Source organism: Chiloscyllium plagiosum, chromosome 12, assembly GCF_004010195.1.
Source record: "Chiloscyllium plagiosum isolate BGI_BamShark_2017 chromosome 12, ASM401019v2, whole genome shotgun sequence".
NCBI lineage: Eukaryota > Metazoa > Chordata > Chondrichthyes > Orectolobiformes > Hemiscylliidae > Chiloscyllium > Chiloscyllium plagiosum.
In genome coordinates, this window is record NC_057721.1 from 68,797,897 (window position 1) to 68,807,630 (window position 9,734).

The window sequence follows — 9,734 nt, forward strand, 5'->3', positions numbered from 1 at the left end:
ACCACACCGATAATTAAACTAGGATCTTTGTTGCGACTTTGCTCGTTTTAAGGACATTTCCCACAGATTATGATGGAGTGGGTAGGTCCCTGCCTGGAAACTGAAAGTGGGAACCAGTACTTGCTAACCATCATGGATGTGTGTACTAGATTTCCAGAGGCAATCCCATTACAGAGTATTACGGTGAAAAGGGTGGGAGAGGAGTTAGTAGTTTTCTTCACACGGTATGGGCTACCCAGAGAGATCGAGTCAGACCAAGGGTCTAACTTTACTGCTAGGCTGTTTAAGGAGGTTATAGATAGCTTAGGTATACAGCACTTTAAATCCAGTGTGTATTATCCTGGATCCCAGGGAGCTTTAGAAAGGAGACATCAGGCCCTGAAGACCATGTTGGGAGTGTCCTGTCAGGATTACCCGAATGATTGGGATAAATGTATCCCATTTGTATTGTTTGCCATTAGAGATACCACAAACAAATCTCCTCGGGTCACTCCCTTTGAGTTAATATTCAGGCATGAAGTGCGAGGCCCTTTGACATTAATGAAAGAAAAATTAACAGGACCAACGTTGGAAATGTCACACTTAGATTATGTATCGGAGGTGAGGGAGAGACTAAAGCAAGTGGGTGAGTTAGCTAAACAGGACCTGAAGAGGGCACAGTATAGAATGAAGCAGGTAGCAGAACAAAATCCTAAGTTTGGATGTTTTCCCGTGGGAATGATGTGTTAGTACTGTTACCAGTGGAAGGGGCTCCCTTCAAAGCTAGGTTCCATGGTCCCTATCAAACTGAGAAAAAGTTAAGTCAGGTAAACCATCTGGTAAAGATGTCTGATGGAAAAAACCTGTATTGGGTAGCTCATGTGAGTATGTTGAAACCTTATAGAGACAGGGAACTGGAGAAACAGGTAATAGTTACTGTTCCACAGGGTGAGGAATCAAATCCAGGTGTCGTGGAGTTTGATGTGCCTCAAAGCAGATTTTAAAAATGCAGAAGTCTTTGCGGAGTGGGATAGGTTAGTAAGCTATGTGTCTCAGGACATGAAATGGAGTTGAGAGGTTTGCTTTTCCAGTATGAGGACATATGTAAGAATCAGATGGGGAGGACTAATGATATTATACATGAAGTAGACGTGGGGAATACTGCGGAGAAAGTGAGGTCTGCAGATGCTGGAGATCAGAGCTGAAAATGTGTTGCTGGAAAAGCACACCAGGTCAGGCAGCATCCAGTGAACAGGAGAATCGATGTTTCGGGCATAAGTCCTTCTTCAGGAAGGGCTGAAGAAGGGCTTATGCCCGAAACGCGATTGTCCTGTTCCCTGGATGCTGCCTGACCTGCTGCGCTTTTCCAGCAACAAATTTTCAGCTCAGTGGGGAATACTGCTCCAATCAAACAACACCCCTATCGGCTTAAACCTTTCAAAGCCAGCCAGGTCAGATGGAAGTGGAGGCCATGCTCGACAAGGACATTATCGAACCAAGAGAGAGTAAACGGAGTTAGCTGATTGTCTCAGTTGCCAAACCTGACGGGACTCAACGATTCTGCGTGGATTATCAGTAGGTCAACGCTGTTACAAAATCGGACTCACATCCAATTCCTAGATTAGAGGTCTGTATCGAGAACGTTGGACAAGTCAGTTACGTGACAAAGTTGGACTTAATGTGTGCTTACTGGCAGGTAGCTTTATCAGAGACGGTGAAAGTAATTTCTGTGTTCGTCATCCCAAATGGGCTATATCAGTTTAAAGTGATGCTGTTTGGAATGAAGATTACACCTGCCACATTCCAAAGACCCATGACCAGAGTTATGGCTGGGTTAACAAACTGTGTAGTCTATTTGGACGTTGTAGTGATCTTTAGTAAGTCCGGGAAAGATCACATGGTACAGTTGGCAGAGCTCTTTCAACAACTATGAGAAGCAAAACTGGTGATAAACTTAAACAAAATGGAATTCACGAAAGGAGAGGTGACGTTCTTGGGTCAGAACATTGGTCATGGAACGCTGACTGCACAGAACACAAAGACAAAGGCTCGCGAGGAATTCACACACAACCAACCTCGAAGAAAGAGGTGCTTCGATTCTTTGGACTCTGCGGATTCTCTCGGAAGTTTGTTCTAAACGCCAGCCATGTAGTGGGACCATGACCCGATTTACCGAAGAAGAAGACAAAGTTTCGGTGAACAGAACCATGCCAGGAGGCATTCGACCATTTGAAATCAATATTAACCACCAAACCAGTTTTAGTTAACACCAAACTGTTCAAAACCTTTTAAAGTCGCCATCGATGCTAGTGACATAGGAGTTGGAGCTGTACTCCTACAGGAAGATGAGGATGGGATTGAGCTGCCGGTTGGTGACTATTCGAAGATGATCAACATCCACCAGAGGAAATAGTCCACGATTGAAAAAAAATGAGTTTGATACTGTCCTTACAACATTTTTGACATGTATGTCACATGATGATTAGGGGTTTAGATAGGGTTGACCGTGAGTACCTTTTTCCACGTAAGGAGTCAGCTATTACGAGGGGGCATAGCTTTAAATTAAGGGGTGGTAGGTATAGGACAGATGTTCGGGGTAGATTCTTTACTCAGCGAGTCGTGAGTTCATGGAATGCCCTGCCAGTAGCAGTGGTGGACTCTCCCTCTTTATGGGCATTTAAGCGGGCATTAGATAGGCATATGGAGGATAGTGGGCTAGTGTAGGTTAGGTGGGCTTGGATCGGCGTAACATCGAGGGCCAAAGGGCCTGTACTGCTCTGTATTCTTCTATGTTCTATGTTCTATTACAGATGGCCAATATGTATTGGCTTTCCACCAATACTTGCATCCATTATTGAATAAAAATATTGGAATATTTCCTGGTTATAGCCTCATTGATTGGTGTTAAACTGATTGCTGCTGTGCACACCGTCCTGAGGTTTACTCCAGGTAATTGATTCCATTATTTCACATGGAATTGGAGTAAGGCTAATATATTTGTGGTTGTCTGAGCAAAAGCAATATACTGCAGATGCTGGAAATCTTAAATTCATATTGAAAGCACTGGAAATACTCAGCAGGTTCTCAGCATCTGCATTTCAGGCTGTCAGAACTGAGGAAATACAGAAATATAACAGGTTTTGAACCAGTGAAAGGGAACATGGGGAGGAATCTTAGAGTGGTTACAGCACTCAGTGTGTATTTAGCATTTGTCTGTTTTGAGCCTTGAATGAGCAATTCATCTAATATCATTCACTTACGTTTTCTTTCTATCCCTGAATATCTTTCCTCTTCTTGAAAGCCATGTTTGAATCTGCCTCCATTATATCTTAGCAGTACGTTCTAGGTTCTAACTACTTGCAATGTAAAATCTTTTCCTCATATTCTTCATTACTGCTTTTGCCACTCCCTTGAATTTGTGCATTCTGATTTTCCATCTTGCCATCAATGGGTACAGTTTCAGGTAATTTACTGTTTGCTCATCATCTATCAAATTTCCTCTCAATTTTCCCTTCTTGACTTCTCCAATCTGTCCAAGTAACTGATGTTCCTCATCCCACATTTCTAATTCTCCGATGCCTTCTCATCCCATTGAAATTGTAGTACCCATCCGGTTGAGCACAAACTAATACTGCAGGTTTAACACAACTTCATTGCTTTAATATTCTGCGCTCCTATTGATAAAAGGGCAGGGTGCTATATGCTTGATGAAACACTCTTAAACTGTATTTACAATAATTTCACAGAATCACAGAATTGTTATGATGTGAGAAGAGGCAATTCGGCCCATCTTGCCTTCTCTGGCTCTTCTAATTAATCTCATTACCTACTGCCAGTTTATGCATATAAATGGGATGGCATGGTGGCTCAGTGGCCAGCACTGCTGCCTCACAGCACCAGGGACCCAGATTCAATTCCAGCCTTGGGCAACTGTCAGTCTGGAGTTAGCACATTCTCCCCATGACTATGTGGGTTTCCTCCGGGTGCTCAGGTTTCCTCCCACAGGTCAGGTGAATTGGTCATGCTAAATTGCCCATAGTGTTAGATACATTAGTCAGAGGGGAATGGGTCTGGATGGGTTACTCTTCAGACTTGTGGGGACTGGTGGGGCCAAAGAGCCTGTTTCCACACTGTAGGGAATCTAATCGAAATGCTCAGACCCTATGCTTCTGGTTTCGCATTTCACCTTCATTTATATTGTCCACGTTCATTCATCCTCTAAAATGAATCATTTCACATTTCCTACCATTAAATTTAATCTGCCCCTTGCACACTCATTCCACCAATCTGTCTGTGTCCTTTTGAAGTTCTACATGACCCTTCTCCTGGTTCACAAATCTTCCAAGATCCATATCATCAGAAAACTCAAAAAGGAAGTTTCAGCAATAAGGTGGGCAAAGGCAGGTTTAAAAGGTGAAACGTTTTAGGGTTAAAAAATAAGTTTAAGAAAAGGTGAGTCGGGCAACAGCCCGACAAGTGGGTGGCACGGTGGCACAGTGGTTAGCACTGCTGCCTCACAGCGCCAGAGACCCGGGTTCAATTCCCGTCTCAGGCGACTGACTGTGTGGAGTTTGCACGTTCTCCCTGTGTCTGCGTGGGTTTCCTCCGGGTGCTCCGGTTTCCTCCCACATCACAAAGATGTGCAGGGTCAGGTGAATTGGCCATGCTAAAATTGCCCGTAGTGATAGGTAAGGGGTAAATGCAGGGGTATGGGTGGGTTACGCTTCGGTGGGTCGGTGTGGACTTGTTGGGCCGAAGGGCCTGTTTCCACACTGTAATGTAATGTAATGTAATCTAATCTAATCTAAAGCAAATCAAATTTGTAAAGAAAGAAGCAACGGGGAGAAAGATTATGGAGGAGCAAATTACGGCCGATGCTGGAATCTGCACTGAAAACAAAACATGCTGGAGATCACAGCAGATCAGGCAGCGTCCATGGAGAGGCAGTAAGTTGATTAAACACAATGTAGGAATCTGATGAAGTGTCATCTAGACTCAAGACATCAGCATCCTCTCTCTCCATGGATGCTGCATGACCCACCATGAATTCCAGCAATTTTTGTTTCCAAAAAGAAAGATTAAATCAGCAAAAATAAAGCACAACAAAACAGATGCAAAAATGATCATTCTTGCGCTCATTGCTGAGCCCCGATGGTGACGGAGTGCTGAGTTGGAAGTTGAGGTACTATTTTCAAGCATTCAGTGAGTTTCATTATAACAATACACCAGCTGAGGACAGGAAGGCCAGGCTGGGGGAAGGATACCCAATTAAAATGAGAAGCGACTGGAAGTTTGGGGGACTATGGAGGTCTTCCACAAAATGATCACTTATTCTGTCTTTGGTCTTCTGAGTGTAGAGGAGGCCATATTTGAAATTAGTGAATGCTGTGTACTTAAATTTAGACAAATGAAAGAACTTATTGGTTGAGATTGTCCCGTTTCTTTTCTATGTGTCATGGCTGTGTTATGTAGCAGCCAAAGTGCTGCCCACATCATCAAGATAACTTGACATGCCTGGTTGCCAAGATTCTGGTTCTTAATGGCTACCTGTTAAGGCCTACTCTTGAGAAAATCCAATCATGAGGAGTTTTTTTAACCTCTTGTTGTGGTTTGAGTCTCACAGGGAGGGAGTAGGGCGGTCTGGAGAGTCAGGGATTGGGGGCAATTGGAAGCCCATGCTACCAAACACAGCAAGCAGGTCACAGAGTTATAGCCATAGACTCATAGAGACCTACAGCACAGAAGTAAGACCCTTTGGCCATTCAAGACTGTGCCTGTCAAAAACAAACAACTAACTATTCTAGTTGAAGAGGGTGGTGCTGGAAAAGCACACCGTTCAGGCAGCATCGGAGGAACAGGAGAGTCGATGTTTCAGGCATAACCCACCATTCTGTGTCTTAACACATTAACTCTCCCTCCCACTCCGCCAAGGACCTGGGCTTCCTCCATCGCCAAATCTTATCCACTCGACGCCTGGAGGAAGAATGCCTCATCTGCCACCTTGGGACCTTCCAACTATATGGGATCGATGTGGCTTTCACCAGTTTCCACATTTCCCCTCATCCACCTTATCCCAGTCCCAACCCTACAACTCGTCACTGCCCTCTGGAATGATCCTACCTGTCCATCTTCCTTCCCACCTATCTGCTCAACCTCCTCTCCGATCTATCACTCCCTCCCCACCACCTTCATCTACCTATCACATTTCCAGCTACCTTCCCCCCAACCCCACCCTCCTCCCATTTAAAAGCTCACTCCTGATGAAAGGCGATTCATCGCTCCTCGGATGCTGCCTGACTGGCTACACTTCTCCAGCACCACATTCTTTGACTCTGATCTCCAGCATTTGCAGTCCTCACTTATATATAACTATCCTAATCCCAACTCCTAGCACTTGGTATGAAGCTTTGTATGCTATGCTGTCTCAAGTGCTTATTTAAACTGTTCTTAAATGTCTTGAGGGTTTCTGTCTCAGGCACTGCGTTCTACATTTGTCCACACATCTCCTCTCAATCTCCTGCCCCTTATCTTAAATCCATGTCCCCAGTCACTGATCTGTCTACCAAATGGAAAAGTCTCTTTCTGTCTACCTTGTCTATGCCCTTCATAATTTTGTACATGTCAATCATATCTCCCCTAAGTCTCCTCTGCTCCAAGGAAAACAAATCCGGTCTATCCAATCTCTTTTCATAACGAAAATTAAAATGGGAAAATAGCCACAACTCCTGCCAGCCATGGACACAGGTCACTGGGAAGGTGTAGAATTCAAGTCCTTAAATGGCCATTATTGACCACTTAAGGTCCTAGGTGTTGCCAAGTTGAGAAAGTCACCCATGGACCTTCTCACACAGCAGTTAATTGCAGAGGTGACAAGAAAGGGGCGAGTTTCTCTCCAGGGCAAACTGGCCCAATAATTTCCTCTTAATGCCTCCATGGAGGTGAAAATCCTACCCATTTCTTCACAGGAAGGAATATTTGAGGCACTGGATGTTGAAAAGGGTGGATGTAATATGCAATCTTCTGCAGTGCTCACATGGGAAATATATTCCCAACCCCACTCGCAAAAGGGCAATCCCACATCCAAGATGGTTGGAAGTCCTTTCAGTCAATGAGAACAACCACTGAGAAAGAAAACCAAGACAGATGAAAGAGAGGCAGTGCTTGCTCTATCAGTCCATCAATACTTTCATCAACTGAGATCAGATATCCTCACTTTGAGACAGCCTGTAAGGTTAGGGTAGGAATCATAAATCTTCTCGAACCCACATACAACACTCACTTTTCACATTGACACAACCATCTGGAAGAAATAATCATCCTTGATCCAAGAGACTGCTAATGAAGATGACAGAGTCCTATAAAAATCCCACTGAGTCACTTCTCCTTGCAAGATTTGCAGTTTTACTCACTACTTCACTTGCAATTTGTTTGTTAATCAATTTGGTGTCATATTTGTTTAGCCTGAGTCTGAATTCTAATGCTTTATGAAACATTTATAAATCTGCTACTTTATCAAGTTAATGTAAGTGAGTGAATGGTGACAAATGTATACAAAATATTTAGTAAAATTTACTAAAACACCAACACAAACATTGATATTAAGTTAAGCTGTAAGACAATATCTTCGAACAATTCAAAAATACGTTTAATAAAGGACTTGCAAAAACATTCGATATATTGAATGAGATTGCCTGAAACAATCTATAATTTTTGGATTATTTTCATTTTGCAGTAAATCGGGGAGGCGATGGCCATGTGGCATTGTCATTAGGCTAATAATCAGGAGTGTTCTGAAGAAGGGTCACTGGACCCCAAATGTTAACTCTGCTTTCTCTCCACAGATGTTGCTAGACCTGCTGAGCTTTTCCAGCAACTTCTGTTTTTGTTTCTGATTTCCAGATTCTGCAGTTCCTTTCTTTTCGTTTAGCATTTAATTTTCTGCCATACCGCTTCCAGGTATGGCAACTTTGAAGGAGCTCTGCTCCTCTCTCTGGCAGTATTTCCATTCTGCTCTTTTTTCTTGTTCACCATCATTAACTTTGTTGTCGCTCCTGGTGTTTGACAACGTATTTGCCAAAACTCACTTCCACAGCCACAGGATGTTCCATAGTGACTGCCTTCAAATTCACTCCACCTGGATTCCAACTCGAGTTTCATCCTTCATGTTTTGAATCCACTCAGGATCACAGGTATCTCTGTGAGATTCAACATTGCACAGACAGCTATTCTCACTGCATCCTGAGATCCATACTCAGAGCCATGCATTACCATATACACACTGTCGACGTCTCTCTCTCTCCATCAGCACGATTCAGGCTGGCTCAGAGCAGTCCTGCTTCCCACTCCATCCTCTGGCTCTTTCGGCATTCTAACAAGAAGCTTTTTATTTTTATTTCAGATATTAAAGAATGCAAAAGAAGGTTTTGAGGAAGGGTCATAGAACCTGAAATGTTAACTCTGCTTTCTCTCCACGAATGCTGCCCAACCTGTTGAGTCTGCCCAGCAATTTCTGTTTCTGGTTGCAATAATCCAGAGACCCAGGTAAGTGTTCTGGGGACCTGGGTTTAAATTCCGCCAGAGCAGATGGTGAAATTTGAATTCAATAAAAAATCTAGTCCAACAACAACTATTGTTGATTGTCTGGGAAAAACTCATCTGGTTCACTAATGTCCTTCAGGGAAGGAAATCTGCCACCCGTAACTTGGTCTGGCCTACAAGTGACTCCAGACCCATAGCAATGTGGTTGACTCCTAATTGCCCTCTGGTCAATTAGAGATGGGAAATAAATGTTGGTTTAGCCAGCAGTGCTCATATCCCACAAATGAATAAAACAAAGTGACATGAAACTTTTGCTTTGAAATGAAGTTTGAACAATTTATGATCGATGAATATGAAGACATGCAATTCACTCAAATTTTTAGATTTAATCAACCTGTTCAGACATATCATTATACACCTCTCCAGCTGGTGGGACTGGAACATGGGTCTCCAGGTTTAATGTTTGGACACCACCACTGCATCACAAAAGACCTCACTCAATTTTGTTTTATACAACCATAAATGGTAGCACACATGGTCTTGTGTGGTAGAATATAACTTCAAAATTAAGGTTGACACTTCAATTAAGCAGTGAGAGGCTGCTATACTGTCGAGATACTGCCTTCTGGACAAAGTGCTAAAAGCAATATCCTCTTAGCTCTCTGAGTTGGATGTGAAAGTCACCATTTTGGAAAAGAGCAAGGGTGTGCTTCCTGGCAATATTTAGAATCGTTAATCCCATCAAGCCTTGTGGGATTTTACTGTGCAATAATTAGCTGCAGTGTTTCTTAATTTACAGCAGTCGCTAACAACGTTTCTCCTAAGCTGCATACATATGCAGACCGCTGAAGAGCTGACTCCTCAGGACAATGTTCATGCACAACTGATGAAAAGATAAATGCACATTGACTGAACAAACAGTGCATAACCATATACTACACTCCCAAAGTGCTTCATTGGATGCCCTGGGTTTGGGTACCAAATGAAGATGAATACTCTGTTTTTGCTTCCCTGAGGGGTCTGGATAGTGTGTACAGGGAGGATTTATTTCACTTGTCAAAGATGTCAAGAAGAAAGAGGTGGTTGAGGCCTGAAACTCACTGCTTGAGAGTGTATTTTATTGATAATATACTGGGAAATGCACAGAGCTATATTTCAAGAGTTAAAAAGTGGAATAAACCTTGCATTTTTTGGCAGCTGTGATAGAATAGCCTCTT